The following is a 22,370-nucleotide window of genomic DNA, read 5'->3' as shown; positions in this document are numbered from 1 at the left end:
AGGGGCCGAATGCTCATCGCCCGCCAAAAATATGTTGTTGGCTAAGGTACAAGCTACCGAGAAAACAAAGATGAAGAACATTTGTAAAACTCTACGGAATTCAGTCGCCGCGTTTCACACACACACAAAAAAAGCCAATCCATATCAGAAAAATATATGGCATTCGGTCGTCTTTGATCAAATCCTCACCAAAAGTAATAGACTTCTGCACATCCATATAGTTGCCATTTCCTGAAGGTCTGGTGAAAATTCGTCCACAATTTTACGACATATTTTGGCAACAGATACACACATAGACACATACCGACAAAAACTATATCGCCTCGCCTTGCTAAATTAGGCGGGAAATAAAAAAAAAATCTTCCCACACCAATTCGAAGCCTCCCCCACCCCCCAAAGAAAAATTTGAGGAGTTGGCAGAATTTTAAGACATCGTAGTGAAGGGGTTAAGCAAGTCTGGGTAGATGAACGATAGATTAAAGTGGATATGAGGGTATACCTGGTAGACTATGAGGCATACTTGGCGAGATGAACTGGGGGGAGTTTGAGGTTACGGTTTGTCTTGGGTAACTTCGTAAATTAAACTCTCTCTCTCTCTCTCTCTCTCTCTCTCTCTCTCTCTCTCTCTCTCTCTCTCTCATCAACAAGGGAGTAAAGTTATTAAAGTTTGTGGGGAAGAGATGGGGATAAGAAGGATGGGATCGACTGCTTACCTGCCCTCGTTATTATTATTATTATTATTATCATTATTATTTGTGGTAGGTGGGGGCGCTCACCATCCACTCACTCGATGTAGTGCTGCTCTCAGGTGTCTGCCCTTTCCTCTCCTCCATCCTTCTTTCCTTTCATCCTCTTCTGTCTTTCTTTCCTTCATTCTTTTCTCGTCCTTCTGCCCACAGGTGACTTTATGCTCCCTCTTCTGTCTTTCTTTCCTTCATTCTTTCCTCTTCCTTCTGCCTGTGGGTGACTCGTCACTGAGTGACAAGCCAAATGGTTTCCTGTACACAAGAAGACCATGTACTACGCTGGGTGGTAACCATATAACCAATTTTGGCGCCTGGTGGTTTAGTGAGTAATTATGGAGCTCTAATCGGATTGAGCTGGTGGAGGTTTATATCCAAGGGGTGGTTGGGGTTTATTTCTCATGTAATGCCACTCACGGATGAGTGAGGCTGGTTATTCTCATCTTAAATATCAGGACCAACCTGCCTAGCCCCGGGCTCCTACGCAACGTAGGACTGGATGATGGATGGATGGATTATTATTATTGCTACTACTACTACTATTACTACTACCACTACTACTACTACCACTATTACTAATTATTATTATGATTATGATGATGATGATGATGATGATGATGATGATGATGATGATGATGATGATTATAGTGCTAGTACTTGGTTGGTTTGGTGATAAGGAGAGAATGGATATAAACACTGTAGTGAAAAGGATATATATGTGAGTGCCTGAAGGAGGAGTGGGGGGCCAAGACGAAGGTGGGTGGACAGGTAAATGAACGTGTGAGACCGTGACATTTGCAGGTGGAGAAGGTGAAGGAACAGACGGGGGGATCGAACTGGCTAGATCAATTGTACACGGAGGAGCAGAGAAAGGGGGTCAGAGGAATGATTATATGTGTATTTAAAGTATATGAAAAAAATAAAATAAAATAAAAATCGCTCCAAAATTGCAACACCCGTGCCCACCAACTGGTCTAACAGATGGAAATTTGACTTTACCCTGTGACTGCTGTGAATTAAAACCGATTACTCTCAAAACTGAATTACTTTGTTCTTGCCTGACCCTTAACCCATCCACCAAGTTTGGTCAAAATCAGATCAAAAATTATTCGAACTGGTCTTTGCCCTGTTACTTTTAATTTCGACCCTCCCCTGTGGCCTTCACCTCAAACTACTTTCTTAAAATCAACTCGCTTTAGTCTTGCCTTACCCTCACTTTCACAGCGCTTGGTGTAAATCGAATAAAAACTGATTAGACTGTAAATGCCAGGTGATACTGACCTATTGCTCTTCAAAACAGTGTGTCAATCCCTTGGCTGATCCTCAATCCTTCCACCAAGTTTGGTTCACATCTGACTAAAATTTTGTTTTTTTTCATACTTATACACACACGTCGGGCTCTGGCCTAGCCCTGTGACTTAAGCCTTTGGCTGATTGTTTTCAAAATCGAATCCCTTCATGCTTGCAATACACTCAACCCTCCCACCAAGTTTGGTGTCAATCGGATTTTGTTGGGTAAAAATTTGACTTACCCCTTTGACTTTACCACACACACACACACACACACACACACACACACACACACACACACACACACACACACACATTACCGCGCGCGCACGCGGGCGGCGAGTAAAACATAATACCAGCTCTTTAATCCTTGCATCATGAGCGCGGGTGTTAAAATAAACAGAAGGTTAGGCCTGTGAGATGCAACAAGGATTCCAAGGGCTTGAATGATGTGTGAATGATTGTGTGGCCTATCCCGCTTTAGTTATCCTTTTTTTTTTTTATCGTACTTCATCCCATCCTCACGTGAGAGAAATGGGTGGTGGTGGTGGTAGTGGCGGTGGTGGTGGTGGTGGTGGCGAGGGCTATGTTTTGCGTAAGAGAGATCCAGCATGTCTGTCTTTTTCTGTCACCACGGCCGTCACTGGTCTGTCACCACGGCCGTCTATTATCTGTCAGTGTGTCCGTCTCTTGTCTGTCACCGCGGCTGTCTCTTGCCTGTCAGTGTGCCCGTCAGCAGCTCCTCCTACACCACTGGACACATCAAACTTACCAACAAAGGAAATACCCTCAAAAGTCAGTGGTCGCTGCATGACAGTTTTCTATTTCCTTGCCTCCCTCCCTCCCTTCTTGCGTCCTTCTCTCCCTTCCTCCCTCCCTCCCCACCTTTATTTCTTCCTTCCTTCCTACCTACCTACCTTCCTAACTTCTCACCTACTTCCCTTCCTTCGCTCCTTCCTTCGTTATTTTTGTTAAGTTGTTTTTGTTATTATTACTGTTGTTGTTCTCCTCCTCCTTTCTTCTTCTTCTTCTATTTCTTCTCCTCGTCTTCTTCTTCTTCTTCTTCTTCTTCCTCCTCCTCCTCCTTTTCCTCCTCTTCGTCTTCCTCTTCTTCCTCCCCTTCCTCCTCCTCATCCTCCTCGTTCTTCTTCCAATCTTCCACTGCTATTTTTCTTTTTTTTTCATTTCCTTTTATTCATCATCGTATTCCTTCAATTCTTCATTTTCTATTCTTGAACTGCTTTCTCTTCTTCCATTTCGCAGCATACTGTTTTTACTTTCTCTCTCTCTCTCTCTCTCTCTCCATCTTATTGACACAAACTCCTTTTCCATCTTTTTCTCATATTTCTCTAAGCATCTTTTCTTTCTTTCTTTCTCTTTCATGCATCAGTTATTCCTTTCCTCCTCTCTCTTTTTCTCTTCTTCTCTCTTTTCCTCTCCTCTCCTCTTAGTTCCTTAATCCCTCTGTTTTTACTCTCTTTCTTTTCTTCCTTTATTCCTTTTTCCTTCCTTCCTTCCTCTCTCCCTCTTATCTTCCCTTTTCCTACTTTCCTTCCTTTTTCCTCTTTTCCTTCCTCCATCCTTCTTTCCTTCCTAACACCTACTTCCTTTCCTCTCTCCTTCTCCTTTCATTCCTCCCTCCTTCCTTTTAGTCTCCTTCATTCTTTCTTACCAATCGCTTTCCCTCTCTCTCTCTCTCTCTCTCTCTCTCTCTCTCTCTCTCTCTCTCCTTCGCCTTCTTTCTCTTCCCTTTCCTACTGCTCTCTCTCTCTCTCTCTATCTCCCTCCCTCCTTCCCTCTTCACCTCCTTATTTTCTTTCCTCCCTCCTTTCCCACCTCACTCTCCCCCTCTCACCCCTTCCTTGACTCCCTCCGTACCAAATTCTCTCTCTCTCTCTCTCTCTCTCTCTCTCTCCCTCCCTCCCTTCTTCTTTCCCCCCATCTCTCGCTCTCCCCCTCCCCCCACTCCATCCTTCCCTCTCCTTCACTTCCTCCTTCTCTCCCTCCCTCCCTCTCACTCAGGTCATCGATATGGGAGAAGAAAGCGCTTTACTGTGACTGTCCTTCACTCCCTCCTTCCTTCACTCCCTCCCTCCCTCCCTCCCCCCTCCCCCCATTCCTTCACTCTTTCCTTTCTTCCTTTCCTCCCTCCCTCCCATTCCTTCACTCTTTCCTTTCTTCCTTTCCTCCCTCCCTCCCATTCCTTCACTCTTTCCTTTCTTCCTTTCCTCCCTCCCTCCCATTCCTTCACTCTTTCCTTTCTTCCTTTCCTCCCTCCCTCCCATTCCTTCCTTCCTTCCCTCTGTTCCTGTCTCATTCTCATTCATTTTTCCCTGATAAGCGTTTCTCTCTCTCTCTCTCTCCCTCTCTCTCTCTCTCTCTCCATTCCTCCTTCCATCCTTCCCCCTCTTTCTCCTTCCCTCTCTCTTTCCCTCTCCTCCTCTATCCTTCCTTCTCTTACGCCCTCGCCCCCCACTCCCTTTTTCCTCCCTTCCTCCTTCCACCATTCTCTCCTTCCTCCTTCTTTTTCCTTCTTTCCTTCCTAAATAATCCTACATTTACCTTACCTGATTTTCTTACCTTCAATTTTACCATCGTTTCCCCTCCTTCCTTCCTTCCTTCCCTCCCTCCTTCCTTCCTTCCCTCCCTCCTTCCCTCTTTCCTTCTTTTTCCTGTATTTTCTCTCTCCCTTCCTTCCTTCTTCCCCTTTTCTTCTATCTTTCCTTCATACTTTCATTTTTTCTCTCTCGTCTCTCTCCTATCTCCTCTTGCCTTTCGCCTCTTCCCTCCCTCCTTTCCTCTCTTCCCTCCCTCCTTTCCTCTCTTCCTGTTTCCTTTCCTCTCTTCCTGTTTCGTTCAGTTCCCCCCCCCTTCTCTCTCTCTCTCTCTCTCTCTCTAACTTGACAAGCTGCAATATTCTCGCTAGTAACAGGTCTCTCTCTCTCTCTCTCTCTCTCTCTCTCTCTCTCACTCACTTTACCTCCCTCCCCCTCCTCGCTTCAGACTAATAACTGTAATTCTCCCCTCCACTTCCTTGCCCCTCCCTCCCCCACCCTCCTCCACTTTCACCTACCACTTTCCTCCATTTCCTCCACTTCCTCTCCACCCCCCTTCTTCCTCCTTCCCTTCACTCTCTTGCACACCACCACACTTCCTCCACCTCCTCCACTTCTACCATATTCCACATTTCTTGAGTTACTTCCTCCTCCTCCATTTCCTCTCCACCTCCTTCCTTCCTCCTTCCCTCCATTCTTCCTCCACTACCTTGCACATCACCACACTTCCTCCTCCTCCTCCTCCACTTCTACCATCTTCCACATCACCTTCCTTCTACTTATCCACCTCCTTCCACATCATCTTATCTTCGTGACTATATTAAAAGACACATGAATGACAGACGCTAAAGACAGATATTCATTCATCAGGGAAACTATACTCTTTTTGCTCTAACTTGGCCTAAAATTGACATCTCCCCATCTTGAATGCTAAGCTGTGGCAATGGACTAACACTGGAAAATGATGCTAGTCACGAATAAGTGCTGTGGTAAGGATAAGGAGCCGAAGCATTGTTTTTTCTTGCCACTAAGAGAAATAACCTGAAAAAAGACAAACATCTGGGCCAAGTTGGAGTAAAAGGCGTATAGTGTTCGAAGGATTGATTTTCTTAAGCTGAATATGCAGGTAATTATCTGGATTTTGTCTTAATATTTTTTTTAATTCAAAGAAGAAAGAACCCAAGGCTTGAATTCCCCAATTTTCTAAGTAAAAAAAAATAAAAACAAAACAATCAAAATAGAGATCTGTTCATGTCGCGACGTCTGCGTTTAAAAGGCTGGAGGTCACAGACAGAGGGAAAAACATAGATTGAGACAGTTCCGGAGTTGACCTGTTGCATGAAACACCCAAGTGCCTCGGGAAGAAACGAAACTTTTAATATTCACCAGTTTTATGGCTGATAATATTTTTATTTCCGACAAGGAGAGTATGCTTTCACCTCTGATTGTTTGTTAGTTTGTTTGTCTGTTAGCAGGATTTCTGAAAAACTAAATGAGAGACCTGAATCAAATTTGGTGGGTAGATTGCCCACGCCCCTGGGAATAATCGATTAACTTTTGGGGCCGAACCGGATCGTATTACAGATTCTGGATCCGGAAAACATTTTCTGCGAAAGCCTAATCAATGATGAGAAAATCAGACCCACTTTGAAGAGTGGTTTGGAAATTACGTTGCCCTTGTCGGAGAGACGCGCTCCATTGAGTGCCCCTCTAGTTACACAGTGGGAACGTTAATGTAGGTGAAAACAGGAAGTGTCCCTTAAAAAAAAAAAAAAATCATGTCAACGCTGGAAAAAAAAAAAATACTCAGCCTGATGTGTGTGAGTCTTCGATACAAAAATTTCAGTTTAGTATTTACATTTTTTTACCAAAGTTTTTTTTTCCCCCTTTTTTTTTTACTATATTAATTTTCATACATGGAGGCGTAGCAGTATCTCACTTGTCACTTGATGCTTGGAGGCCATAAAGACACTGCCCCGAGTAATATCACTGAGGAATATTAGAAGTTTTATGGCCCATTCATCTTCTACACATCCTCTACCTGCAAAATATTCCTCTTCACCTTTACATCTATCTATCTATCTATCTACAGTATCTATCTATCTATCCATCACTTTGTCTATTTTTCCACCTATCCATTCATTTTTCCATCGTCAGACAATCCATCCTCCTCCACTTATCCATCCATCCATCCACCCCTATAGCCACCCATCCATTCACTCCTTTACCCATCCATCCATCCACTCATCTACCCACCCATCTATCCATCCATCCACTCACTCATATACCCATCCATCCACTCATCCACCCATCCATCCATCCATCTACTCATCCACCCACCCATCCATCCATCCATCCACTCCTCTACCCACCCAACCATCCATTCACTCATCTACCCATCCATCCATCCATCCACTCATCCACCCACCCATCCATCCATCCATCCACTCAACTACCCACCCATCCATCCATCCATCCTTGTATCCATTCATGTATACATCCACCCATCTATCTACCCATCCATCCATCCATCCTTCCATCCATCCACCGGAAATAAGGCAGAGTTGTCAGAGTACCGAATGGCTGTTCTGATGTCGCGGGTTCGATTCTCAGTACCATTAACCCCTTCACTACCAGCACGCCTTTGGTTCTTTGTTCTTGCTGGTCCTTTATTTATTTTTTTTTTTTTTACCGCTTTGGAGAGAGGGTGAAGGAGTTTAATAAAGATTGCTGAATAAAATCGTCTAGAAATAGCAAGAATAAAAAAATAAATAAAATCACCAGTAGAGAAGGCAATGGGATTCGACCTGTTTTATTATTATTACTATTATTACTATTACTATTATTATTATTATTAATCTTGTCCTTCTGCCTACGGGTATCTTAACACTCCCTCTTCTGTCTTTCTTTCCTTCATTCTTTCCTCTTCCTTCTGCCTATGGGTGACTCTACACTGAGTGACAAGCCAAATGGTTTCCTGTACACCAGGAAACCATTTACTACGCTGGGTGGTAACCATATAACCAAATTTTGGCGCCTGGTGGTTTAGTGGGTAATTACTGCGCTCCAATCAGATTGAGCCGGTGAAGGTTTATATCCAAGGGGTGGTTGGGGTTGACTGCTCATGTAATGCCACTCAGGGATGAGTGAGGCTGGTCACTCTCATCTTAAATGTCGGGACCAACTGCCTAGCCCCGGGCTCCTACGCTCCTCATGGGGCAATGTAGGATTGGATGATGGATGGATGGATGGATTATTATTATTAAAACTGAGTCCGCACTGGTAAGTCCCTAATTACTGACGGTCACCTGTGGAACACCTGTAATAATTAGATGGGATTAGCCTGCATCCCACGTCTGTCTGTCTGTCTGTCTGTCTCTCTCTCTCAGTTCAGCTACCATCCATTCATCTATCTATCTGCTCATTTATCCACTCATCCATCCATCCTTCTATCCACTCGTCCATCCACTATTCCATCCATCAATCCATCCACCCATTTATCCATCCACGAATGCATCTATATATTTATCCAACAATCCATCCACACCATTCATCTATCCACTCATCCATCCACCAGATCATCCATCATCCATCCAACAGGTCATCCATTACCCATCCATCTGTTCATTTAACCATCCATCAATACATGCACCAGGTCATCCATCCATCCATCCACCCATCCAGTCATCCATTATGCATCTCTCCATCCACCAGGTTATCTAGTATCAATCCATCCATCTATTCATCCACCAGCTCACCCATTATCCACTCATCCACTCAACCAACCAGACATCCATTATCCATCTATCCATCAATCAGGTCATCCATTAACCATCCATCCGTCCAGTCATCCAATATCCGTCCATCCATCCATTTAATCAGTCATCCATTAGCCATCCATCCATCCAACCATCCATCCCTCCCTCCCTCCATCCATCCATCCACCCATCCACTAGGTCATCCATCTCTCCATCCCTCCATCCAAGCATCCATCCATTAGGCGACCTATCAAGCGAAGACAATTTACCGATCATTCGGCCATAACCCTCTCTCTCTCTCTCTCTCTCAGCACTGCCTTAAAGCGGTATAGAGCTTTCCTAGGTACATATTTTCAAGGTTTACAGTTAAATGCTTCACAAATATGTAATTAAAGCAAGAAGGAGGAGGAGGAGGAGGAGGAGGAAAAGAAGAAGGAGAAGAATAAGAAGAATAATAATTTGAAGAAGAAAGAAAATGATAAAGAAGATAATTGTTTCACAGACTCCAAATTACTTACAAATAACTAAGATAATATTTATAATTTTTCACACAGCCTACATTCCCTTCCCTCAAGAGAAATTTTCCCCCTCAGCCCCACCACCTAGTATGTTATTTTATTCTAACTGCTATCTGACAATCTTATTCAACTTAGAAGGGGTTACACACTGCTCCATTAACCCCTTCGCTACTAGAATACTGTCTGAAGATGATAAGAACTGTATTAAGAAAGTAAGAAGGGAAATAAATAAGAAAAATGATGAAAAAATGGTGGCGTGTGACTCAAGGGGTTAGGATTTCAAAACAGTGCACAGTCTTACACAGTGAAACAGGTGTGCAATGGGATGCGGCGCCTCCATTGCAATTGCAGCCTCAACTCGCACGACGGCAGGAATGGGGATAGCGCTACTCGATGCACATCCCCTCCGCTGGGCACGTTTGTCCACAATTTTTCGTACGTGAATATCGTTTCTATCCTGCTCTTAATAACTTCTGATGCTTTTATTTGGCATTAGCTTTTTTAAACCTGAAAAGTCAGAAATAGCCTTCTTATTCCTCACAATACTAGAGCTCGTTCCTAGCTAAATAAACTAGTCTGGCAGTACCACGAAAAAAAAAAAAGTCACGAGATTAGAGGGGCTACGTTCACACTCGTAGAGGTAATCAACAATGCACAGAGTATTAACTTCCCCACGGCGTCAACACCAGGCCATCAGAATGAGTATTGAAGACCAACACGACAGCTGATCACACCTTTCAGTACCATCATTACAGATTTCTTTTTTTATTATTCGTGCTGTCGATTTTATGAACCTATGAAAGATATTCCGAACGTAAGTGGTTCATGCTGGCTCTATCAGATCTACGCGGTTCAGCCTCCCACCAGCTGAATACAGTACCCTGAAGGTGGCAAAATATAGGACATCATCGTAATGAAGTGCTTGAACTCTTTACTCCGATGACGTGGCGCTGACGAGGAGCCTACACGTGATGGCGCTGTGTACCCTAGGTGGAGCTAAGCAGCTGCGGCGCCCACCCAGGAGCCAAAGCTCCTCATATTTCCCTTGCCGTGATGAAGGATCCTAGTCCGACCCTGGCGAGGCGCTGTCTGGCACAAAGGGGGGTCAGTTCCCTGCACGGTGAACATGCTGTACTGTACTGTACCTGGACGACGACACATACAAGCAATTGCCTACCTGTGGTTTGCGGGTCTGCTCGGTCAGGCAGACTGGGGTTAAACAACAACAACTCCTATGACGTCGTTATATATATACTTCTGAATACCGGCAGACTCCATGTGGCAAAGAGAGTCCTTTCAAACTAGACACTCGTTCGAACTTGAATAAAATTATCCGAACACAGCAAAAATAAAGCAAAAATAAGACGTTATCATAGTGCTCTATTTCATTTAAGGCCAGACGATCTTATTCAGCTGCGAGTGAGTGACAGATGTCTGAGAATGTCAAAACTGTCATCATTAACCCTCCCATAGTCGGAACAACTCTATTATTCCGTTTCAGCAAAAGCCAGACGATTTTATTGAGCTGAGAGTGAGCCATAGGAGCTTGAGTGCGTTAACAGAGGGAAATCGTCTGTGGGGGAGGGATTCATCTGCCCTGCCGTCCTAATATTGTACTTTTATTACTAGTAAATAAGTTTTTGTTGTTGCTAATATCATGGCAGGATCGGGTCTCTGGGGCCAGTAGGTCTGTGTTATCTAGGTGACTTTATGTAACTCTCTCTCTCTCTCTCTCTCTCTCTCCTTGTTCCTATCTTACTCTCTCAGCCTCTCAGTCTATCACTTTCTCACTTTCCTTCGCCCATTTCCACTCACTCGTATATACAGTAGTTGACTGACTCTCTCTCTCTCTCTCTCTCTCTCTCTCTCCATATAACCTCATCAACAAGAGACAAAGTTGTTACAGTACGGAGGAAAGTTAGGAAGGGAGGAAGGAAGGCGAGAGGAAGGGGACGGATGGAGGAAGGAAGGGAGAAAGGAAGGAAGGAAGGAAGGAAGGAAGGAAGACGAGAAGGAAGGAAGGAAGGCAAGAGGGAGAGAAGGAAGTATGGAAGGAAGGCAAGAGGGAGAGAAGGAAGTATGGAAGGAAGGCAAGAGGGAGAGAAGGAAGTATGGAAGGAAGGCAAGAGGGAGAGAAGGAAGTATGGAAGGAAGGCGAGAGGGAGGGAAAGAAGGAGGGATGGAAGAAAGGAAGGCGAGAAGGAGGGATGGAAGAAAGGAAGGCGAGAAGGAGGGATGGAAGAAAGGAAGAAAGGATGTAAAGAGGGAAAGATGGGAAAAAAAGTACGATGAAAAAAAAGGAAGGAAAGAAAAAAAGGAATGACAATGGAGGGAGGGACGGAAGGAGGGATGTTAGGAGGGAGGGAAGGAAGAAAGAAAATGGGATATGAAGGAATGGAAGTGACTGATAGAGAGGAAAGGAGAATGATAACCTGAGGAGAAGACAGAGTGAAGAAAGAAGGAGCATAGAGAAAGAAGGAAAGCAAGAAAGGAGGAAAGAAAGACTGGAAGAAAGGAGAGTTTGAAGGAAGAAGAAGTGAAGGAAGAAAGGATAGACAGAGGGAAGATGGAGAAGAGGAGGAAAGGAGAGATGGCAGGATGAAGGAGAAAGGGAAGAAAGAAGAGAAAAGCAATGTGAAGACAAGACAGAAAAGGAAAAATGGAAAGAGAGAAGAAACGACAGACAGAAGGAAGACAAAGGAAGACAGGGGAGATGGAAAGAAGATGGAGAAAAGAGAGAAAGAAGGAGAGAAAAGATGGAGAAAAGGAAAAAAAGTGAGAAATGAAGGAAAAAAAGAAGAAAACAAACAAAAATAAAGAGAAGAGGATGACAAGAACGAAATAAGAAATGAAAGGAAAATGTTGAGAAGTAAGAAGGCAGAGGCAAGATGGAGGGAAAAGGCAGAAAGGAAAGGAAGAAAATGAAGAAAAGGGAAGGTGAGATGCAAGGAAGCAGATAATATGAAGGAAGAATGGAAGGAAAAAAGGAGAGCTCGAAAAAAATAAGGGAGAGAAGGAAGGAAGCAAGGGATGAAAGAGGAAAGGAGAGAAAGAAGGAAAAAAGAAGAGAGAGGGAAGGATGCAAGGGAAGGAGGAAGACAGGAGAGAAGGAAGCAAGGGAAGGAGGAAGAAAGGAGAGAAGGAAGCAAGGGAAGGAGGAAGAAAGGAGAGAAGGAAGGGTGTAAAACAAGGGTAACTCCAGCATGGGCCACTCTCCCTTGAGGCATACTCACCTGTCCAGCCACAAGCCAGACTGCCAGGCGTTTAACCCCTACGATCATGGTGACCCCCCCCCTCTCTCTCTCTCTCTCTCTCTCTCTCTTAAGGTAACATCAAACCCCCTCCAATTAAAAAAAAAATCCACCCTAAGCTGAATAAAATCGTCAGGAGATGCGAATATAACAAAAATGAACCCGGAAGGAACCTGACCTTACCACCTGGGGAAGTAGTTATAAATGATCTTAACCAGGTATTCTTACTTTCGCTTTTCACTCTAAATTTTGGTTTGTCTTGTAGGCGAATGACTAAAGACGAATGTATATAAAAGGAATATTACACACACACACACACACACACACACACACACACACACACACACACACACACACACACACACTTGCCGAAACTGGGTCACTTCTACAACTTCATGAAATCCTATGTCTAGGTTATGAGGTGCGGATGAGTCTCCTTGGTTACTAGTCAAACTGGCCCTCCACTTTAACTATACATGCCCATCAACCAAGCTGGAGAGAGAGAGAGAGAGAGAGAGAGAGAGAGAGAGAGAGAGAGAGAGAGAGAGAGAGAGAGGGGGGGGTATAGGAAGTGGGTGGTTTCAAACTTTCTGAGAATCTAACGAAGTTCAGGTAATTTTTTTTAAAGATTTTTCCTCATTAAGGCGGGCACGCAACACCCGTCTAACTATAGTCTCAACCCTATATTCTCTAAACCTCTAATGTTAGACCCATCTTTACAGTCCTTTTTGTCTCTTGAATGTATCATTTTGACTATTTTTAATTTCTTCTCTTCATCATCAAAATATTCCGTCCATCCTCTCTCATTCTCTCTTGCCTCTCTCCTTCTCCTCGCCTTTCTCTCTTCTCTTTTTTCTCTCCTCGACTTCTCTCCATCGTCTCGCCTTCTGTCCTCCTTCCTCTCTCCTTCCTTTCCATTCTCCTTCCTTCTTTCCTTCAGCTAATTCCAGACCACTTTATTTAATCAGGAGGGGCCTTAAGCAGTGAACGGGGATGATGAAGGCTAAACCTATAAAGCTATATAGAATGGAATCGAGGCAGCAAAGAAAATAATAATACATACGTCACTGGATTGAAGATGTCCTTTATATAATCTACGTGTTACTTTACATATACAAAGAGCAACACACAAGAAATTAGTAACCCGTATTACGCAAAACAAACCACAATGAATGAGGTTCTATACCAGCCATCAAACAGCTTGTCTCCTAAGCCCCGCCCCTTCTGAAGCCGAGGCCCCGCCCCTCCTCACAAACTCTACGGGCAGTGGGCAAGGAGGGGCGGGGCTTAAGGGAGGAGGGGCAGGGCTTAAGGGACAAGTTGCCTGGTGACGCGTGAAGCAAACCCCCTAAGCTAACAAGAATGAATACTTTCCATCACATTATTGCTACCGCCTGACAAATTTCACAGGTAAGACTATACTTCCCGTTGTGAAGGAGAAAATGCAGACTGTTTCTAACTCCTTCACTCCCACACGTCTCCCCTGAGTTGACGAAAACTGTCAAGTGGTGGAGCGTAATATATTTAACGTCGTCGTGCTAAAGGAATTAAACGAGCTACGTACCCTGATGGAAGTTACCGGCTCGAGTTACAAGCAGTTATGACGTGTGTGTGAGAGAGAGAGAGAGAGAGAGAGAGAGAGAGAGAGAGAGAGAGAGAGAGAGAGAGAGAGAGAGATGAGACAAATAGGAGAATCCCACGCGAAGAAAGGAATGAGAAATGAGGAAAGGAATCGGCAAGGAAATGAGAGGAAGAAGAATGGGAGAACTCTGAGCAACAAGGGGAAGTGGGGATGAAGTATGGAGGGGGAGAGAGAGAGAGAGAGAGAGAGAGAGAGAGAGAGAGAGAGAGAGAGAAGAGTGGATGAGGAAACAGTGAAAATGGAAGAAGGAAAAGAGTGAAGGAGGGAAGGAGGAAGAGGGGGATAGAGGGAGAGAGAGTTAACTGAGAGGACGTAGGAAGGAAGGGAAGGCCAGACTAACAATAATAAATGAGAGGAAGAGGGTGATAATATTTGATAAATGTCACGATAGAGAAATGCCAGAGAAGAGGAGGAGGAGGAAGAGAGAGGGAGAGAGGAAGGAGGAGAGGAAGGAAGGAAGGAAGGACGAGAAGGAGCAGAAGGAAAGAGGAAGGAAGTGAAGGAGGGGGAGGAGATGATGTGAGTAGAGGACTTGAAGTGGGTTGGGTAGGCAGATGCAGAGAAAAGATAGGTTTGTTTTTAGCCCCTACACACACACACACACACACACACACACACACACACACACACACACACACACACACACACACACACACACACACACACACACACACACACGCACCATTAACCCTTTACAGCACAATGTCGTGTTTATTTTTACCCTGGTTTTTGTTACGATTACAAGACTTAATTCACTTAAAGGGAGAGGCCCGGGTTGACTTCCTGCAATCCGTCAGCTTAGAATTTATGAGGTACAGACGGAATGAGGTTACTGGCTCTGGACGGTACTGATGGAGGAGGAAGAGGAAGAGGAAGAGGAGGAGGAGGAGGAGGAGGAGGAGGAGGAAGACAGGGAAGTTTATGAGGAAAGGGAAGACAAGGAAAGAGTAAAAGGTGGAGGAAGGAAAACAACAGCATGAGGACGATGATGATGTTGATGATGATGATGATGATGATGATGATGATGGTGATGATGATGATGGGATCCTCCGGTGGTAGGGTCGGTAGCGTGTGTGTCTACCAATCATCCTGACCTGCATTCAATCCCACGGGGGAAAGGGGAACAGACATTTAAAAAGTTGCAGTAGTATGTCCTTGCATGCTCTCACAGTGTCAAAATTCCCTCCAAGACACACACAGCCTGTCTCCTTCACAAACACAGCCTCTGATGACACACACAGCCTGTCTCCTTCACAAGCACAGCCACTGATGACACACACAGCCTGTCTCCTTCACAAACAGCCTCTGATGACATACACAGCCTGTCTCCTTCACAAACACACCCACTGATGACATACACAGCCTGTCTCCTTCACAAACATAGCCTCTGATGACATACACAGCCTGTCTCCTTCACAAACATAGCCTCTGATGACACACAGCCTGTCTCCTTCACAAGCACAGCCTCTGATGACACACACACCCTGTCTCCTTCACAAACACAGCCACTGATAACATACACAGACTGTCTCCTTCACAAACACAGCCACTGATAACATACACAGACTGTCTCCTTCACAAACAGCCATTGAGAGGAGGATGAGGAGGAGGAGGATGAGGATGAGGAGGAGGAGGAGGAGGAGGAGGAAGAGGAGGAGGAGGAGGAGGAGCAGGAGGAAGAGGAGGAGGAGGAGGAGGAGGAGGAGGAAAGGGAGAATCGATAAATAACAAGGAGAGAGAGAGAGAGAGAGAGAGAGAGAGAGAGAGAGAGAGAGAGAGAGAGAGATTAAGGACAATGGTGCTGGCTCACAGAATATAGAGGGCGAGTCAGAGAAAACGGAGGTGGATGGATGGATGGATGGATGGATGGATGGATGAAGGCATAACTGAATGGAGGAGGCGACAGAACGGTGAATGAATAAGTGCGGTTGGATGAACAGATGAATAAGTGGATGGATGGATGGATGAAAAGATGAATGGACAGACTCGAGTAACCTAAAAATACATATACCTTTCTTTCATCCACCCAATAGCACACTGACAAAAAAAAAAAAAAATGTTTCTAAGGTTCAGTAATCCACCAACGACACACCAACAAACAGCTAATCCTCTGCAGCCCTCTCGCGTCACTCCTGCACCAATACCCACCGTCCTTTACTCTAATATGCTAGGGATATCACATTCAATTCTCGTGTTGTCATATTAGTAAGGGTGTTTTATCGACGTGACGGTGAGGATATGTGGAGGAGATAGGGTGATATGCAATTCATCTCTCTACCTATATATCCATCTATCTTTCTATCTAACATGCAGTCACAATCTTTCCCCTTCTATCTATCTATGTATCTATTTTTTATCTGTACGTAACAATCTCTCTCTCTCTCTCTCTCTCTCTCTCTCTCTCTCTCTCTCTCTCTCTCTCAGGAATATAGGGGCCCAGCCTATGCTACTCAAGCCAGACATTAAAACCATGAGTGACCAGTCGCTAATTCTTGAGCAGTATTACGTATTAGCAAACCCTAACCATCCCTCTGATTTAAACCTATATGAGTCCAGCTGAAGCGTCTGAACCCAATAAACCACCAGGAGTCCATCTGAAAATTATATAGTTACCATTAAGCGTACTTTATATCATCCTGGTTATTAAAAAAAAAAAAAAAAAAAAAAAAAAAAAAGGAATCACTCAAATTTTTCACCTAAATTTACATATCCAATTCATAGCCACAAAACGTCCCCTGCATCAGTTAGAAGTCTTAGCCAGCCACTCTATCCACTCCACTACCATCTCTCTCAATTGGATGGGTGGAAGGGTGGATGGAGGTACTGATGAATGCACGGATGGATGGAAAGTAGAATAACTAAAGTATATTAAATGACGGGAAGGTTGAAAGAAGGGAGAGTTGAATGGAATGAAAAGGCATATGTTCACGATAGGATGGATGGATGGATGGATGGATGGAAGGAAGGAAAAGGAAGGAAGGAAGGATGGATGGATGGATAGATGGATGGATAGACAGATGGAAGGAAGGAAGGAAGGAAGGATGGATTACTTACTGTAAGGCTATGGGATGGGAGGATGGATAGATGGAACGTCTGATGAAGGGATTGATAATTGCATGGAAGGAATGGAGTATGCTGAGAAAATTGAATGAATGAGTAAATGTGAAATGGTTAATGAGAGAGAGAGAGAGAGAGAGAGAGAGAGATTCAGAAGACAAATAGCACATCTTCAGAGTTTTTCAAGATCACTACATCTCTCCCGCACCACCATTGCAAATATTGTTCACCGTACATGTATAAAAAGTAAAATAAATATATGCTTAGTCCCTTTTAACATAGCCATATATTCCCCAATAATCCATTTTAATTTTAACTCCAGGATTTTTCTTATAAACTCCCATGCAAATTAGTGACATTCAGAATTTCCTTTGCTACGCTTCGTCTTTCAGTATTTCCCACAAACCACGTACGATTCCTGTATTAATCTGTATAGTATGATATTTTCCGGATACTACTTAGGGTGGGTATACAGCACGCAGTTTACCTTAGCGTGGCAGAAGGTAGGTAAGGTGACGTCAGGGCATCAAGTTGCATTGCACGTGGAGATTCCTGGGAGACAAGAAATTTTAATTATGTATGCATGTACGTGTATGTATGTATGCTGTCGCTGTTACTACACACACACACACACACACACACACACACACACACACACACACACACACACACACACACACACACGATAAAACCTATAAAATCAACTCTAACCATCATTCCTGCAGTGATTACCTGGCAACTGAAGTAAATCATAAACATAACTTCAGAAACAGAACCACAGGCGATGAGAATAGAAAGGAATTAGAGGTGACAGATTATAGAAAGGTGATAATGAGTTTCTGAAGGTAACTGAAGGGGAATTAGTCAATGGAAGAAATGACGGAAGGATGGAAATAATTTAGGTGTCAGAAGATGGAAGGAGGTTAATGGGGTCAAGATGGTCTTTTAGGGTGCCATTTTAAGGGAGGTGATGAGTTTACGACGGAAGTTTTTGGTCAGGGAAGGGAAAGAAATTGATGGTTTTAGGGATGAATATTTTAAGGCGTCAATTTAAAGGACTTAATAATCTGGGGAGGGAAATTTTGAGGTGACATTATGTATAGCTAGTAATTTTGGGATAATTTAGGGATGTCATTTAAAGGAAGAAAGGGAACAATTATATAAGGAAAATTTAAGGGATGAGATAATGACAAATAATGGTTTCAGGATATTAATTTTAGGGCGTCAGGTTATGGAGAGATGATTGGGTTAAGGATGATTATTTTAGGGTTTAAACTGATGGAAAATTTAAAGTGAAAGAAGAGGGAAATATTCTGATGGTTTTAGGATGATGAATTTATAGTATGTGCTTAAGGGAAGAGGAAGTAAAATATTAGGAAATATTCTTTTATTATTATTATTATTATTATTATTGTTATTATTATTATTATTATTATTATTATTATTATTTTAACTTATTATTTTGTCTATGTTAAAGAGAGCCAACTGGTAGCAGAAAAGACTGACAAGCACCTACATATTTTCCCTCAGTGCCACACTCAACCGTCAATTGACAGACCAGGTCCCCATCTTTCGTTCCAGCAATGAAAACTCTAGGGTTAAGCAATGGAATGGGGCTCGCTAGTAATTTCCGTTGAGACCGTGAATATATTATGTAACTATTTATTTATTTTTCATTTTTCAGACAGTGGAATCCAAATATTACTCTCTAATTAAAAATGCCGTAAGAGGTAGGGACGGGCTCCCACCATCCACTCACTTGATATACAATCTGACGCCTGGTGGTCTACTGGGTCAGGCAGCTCTACCTAAATATGAGACATGTAGGTACAATTCCACGGGGAGATTAGGGTTTACTGCTCACGTATTGCCGCTCAGGGATGGGTAACTGGTCAGCCTCAATTAAATGTCTATACTAAAAATTTTACTCCCGGATTCCAGCGTTCCTTATGGCGCAATACTGATGATGATGATGATGATGATGAACTTTATTATTATTATTATTATTATTATCTTTTGAGGAATATTTCAATTTGGAGGGGTTGGAGAGAGCTTTTATTTACCCATTCACCACTACACGTCCTTGCTAACCTGACCTACACGTCTGATAATAGCAAAAATAAACTACAGTAAATCATTTACCGCAGTTATCAAATCACTTAGTAAACATTCTGAACAAACACAGGTCAATCCAATTAATTTTTTTCTTTAATAATCTGCCTCACTTCAGGTAACCACTTCAGCCTAAGAACACCTTTTTCACCTACTTTTCATTTTTTCTCTCTCTCTCTCCAGACGATTTTCTTGAGGGAGATTTTTTGTGAGGAAGGGGTTGGTGAAGAATTAATCTAACCCCTCCAGTTCATAAAATCCCTCCTGAGCTAAATAAAATCGTCTGGAGGTGGAAAAGAATATGCCACGGGATTAATGGGGTTAAATAACCCCTTTACAAAGACATTTACTCCCATGCTGAGGAAAATCGTCTGAAGGTAGCAAGATTAACTCAAGAAAGGAGTCATCATCAACAAGGGGCTAACCCCTTCACTCCGATAACGTCTTTTGTTTTATTCTTTGTTCAGACGGTTTCATTCAACTTGTAGGAAGATTTTCGTAATGAAAGGCTTACACACACACACACACACACACACACACACACACACACACACACACACACACACACACACACACACCATAAAATCCCTCCATTATGCACGACGCTTCCAAAGTTACACACACACACACACACACACACACACACACACACACACACACACACACACACACACACACACACACACAACGAAATCCCCGCACAACGCAAAGACGCTCCCAAAGTTACCCCATTCATCTCGCCGACACACTTTTCCTAGACCAACTTCTCACCACATACAGAGCACCTTAGTCACCTTAGAAGAAAACGTCCTGAGTAAGTGAGGTTAGACATCGCCTTGACTAACACCTCCACCAGTGAGGGTTCCCGCAAAAATTCGAATATATATTTTTTTTCTGGTACCAGGGAAAGGGAAAAAAAAAAATAAAAAATAAAAATCACAATCACGTCCTCGGTCTGAAGAGGTTGAAGAGGGGGGGAGGGGGGGATTTTCCTAGACCCATTTAACCCCCTTCACTACAACTACCCTTTTTTTTTTTTTTCGAGATGGGGGGGGTTGGATTTTCTTTTCATTAACCTCTTCAGTACGAGTGGCCTTTAACGCTGAATAAAACCGTCTGGAGGCAGCGGGAATAAACAGGAGGTCATCGTAGGGAAAGGGCTCAGAAGATTGTAAAACTGGGCTCTACCACAGGACCGATTAACCCCTTCATTACCCGGACGATTTTTTGGTGATTTTTATAATGCCCTAATCCTGCTGCCACCAGACGATTTTATGCCACTTAAGAGACACCCCTTGGAGTGAAGAAGGCTTAGGAAACCTTCAGTAACACCAGGGCTCGTATTCTCCCTAACACCTCTTCCTAAGCGATTTATTTTACTTCTTACACCTTCCTATGCTCTAATATGTTACTTAAAATCATTCCAATATCACCATGCTCTTCATAAATAACATACAAAATTATATCACCCTGCCATATCCCCCTCCCCCCCCAAAAAAAAAATCGCTAAGGAAAAGGTGCAAGGGATACTTCAATATTATGGACGGTCCTCGTTTTCTATGTGTGGTTAATACATTTACATATTTATGGTAAACTATAATATTTTTTTTAACTAAGAGATATCCACGCTTTCAAATTTTTCTCATTTTTCTTATGTAATCCTGTGTATATTATTGCTACAGTCAGGGAAAAAGTTAGGCTAATATTTTACCGTCCCTTCCAAAAGTGTCACACCGGAGAGCAACATACCAAGCCTCTCTCAGCAATGGAATATTTATCTACCTATCTATCTACCTATCTATCTATTTATCTATTAGCCAGCAGAGGAAAATAAGGAGGAAATGTGAATCAGGTAAACTTTTGTCCACAGCTGTACTCTTACGATTTTTATTTATTTACTAATTTTTTACACAGGAAAGACAAAGCCATAGACTATTATTTCTTGAACCATCCTAGAAATCGCAAGGGAAAATTTTAAGCGTATCTGGTTCCTTTCCTCTTCGTAGCACCTTTTCCTAAGCGATTTACTTTCCATATTAAATTCTGACATTCCTTTCTAGGCTAATTAGGTCGTTTTGAGATTCGTGTAGTTTGGATATGTGACATGAAAGTTGATACTGAGGTGTAATAAGCAGAATAAATCGCTAAGGAAGGGGTGCTACGGAAGCCTATAATGCCACTCAAAACAGCTCTCACTCCTGACACTGAAATCTTAACCCCTTCAATACGATGACGTGAAATTTCGGTGTATTTCTGAGAGAGAGAGAGAGAGAGACAGAGACAGAGACAGAGAGAGAGAGAGAGAGAGAGAGAGAAGAAAGTCTCTCCACTGCTGAATAAAATCGTCTGGGGAAAAACAAGAACAGAAATACTACGTCCCAAGACTGAAGAAATAAAAAACAAATACAACAAAGACATAAATAGATACAGGTAGATAAATAGACAGATTGACAGATAGATAGATAGAGACAAACATACATACATACTGTACACAGATAGACAGACAGGCAGAGATACATAGATGGACAGACATACACAGAAAGATAGATAGATAGATAGATGAATAAATAAACAAATAAACCTACAAGTGGAGTAAGTGGAGTGGGTGGATGTAGGAAGTGGAATACCTGATCACTCCACTTTGTTGGCCGGAAGTATAGCAGTGATTTGCATATCGTGACGTGCCTGAGTTATGGAGAGACAAGGAGGAGGGGGAGAGAGAGGGGGAGAAGGGGAGATGAAAGGGGAGAAGGGAGGGAAGGACGGAGGGGGAGAGAGGGACAGAGGGAGAAAGGATGGGGATTTGAGGTTGTGGTGAGGAGGGAGAGAGAGAGAGAGAGGGGGGAGGGAAGACGGATGGATAAATGGGAGGAGGGAGACACGAAGGAGAAGGGAAGTAAGCAGGGATGGAGGAAGAGACGGAGGGAGAGAGGGAGGAAGGAGGAAGGGGGAGAAGGAAAGGGTGAGGAGGGTGGGAAGGAGTGGGGGAGGAGAGGAAGAAGAAACGGGAGAGGGGACGGAGGAGAAAAGTGGGAAGGGAGGGAGAAGGAAAGAAGAAAGGGAAGGGAGGGAGAAGGAAAAAGGGAAGGAAAGGGAGGGAGAAGGAAAGAGGGAGGGAGAAAGAGAGAGGGAGTGGAAAGGGATGGGAAGAGATAGGGATGGAGGGAAAAAAGAGGGAGGGGAGGGGGATGGAAAGTGGGAGGTAACAGGGAAGGAGAGAGGAAGGGTAAGAGAAGGAAGGAAAGGGGAAGAACAGAAGCAGAAAGGAATCGATGGAGACGTAGGAAGGAAGGAAGAAGGAGAGAGAATCTTGAAGGAAAGGAGTGGAGGCAAGAGGGAGGGAGAGAGGAGAGAGAGAGATATTCCTCAGCCGCCAGTAAGCAGAGATTAAATTCATTCCTCCCACCCTTTCCAATCTCCCGACATTTCTCACTCCCCCCTTCT

The sequence above is a fragment of the Coenobita brevimanus genome, chromosome 26, assembly GCF_032717465.1.
Source record: "Coenobita brevimanus isolate Jiangsu-jjx chromosome 26, ASM3271746v2, whole genome shotgun sequence".
Taxonomy (NCBI): domain Eukaryota; kingdom Metazoa; phylum Arthropoda; class Malacostraca; order Decapoda; family Coenobitidae; genus Coenobita; species Coenobita brevimanus.
This window is presented reverse-complemented; position numbering follows the sequence as displayed.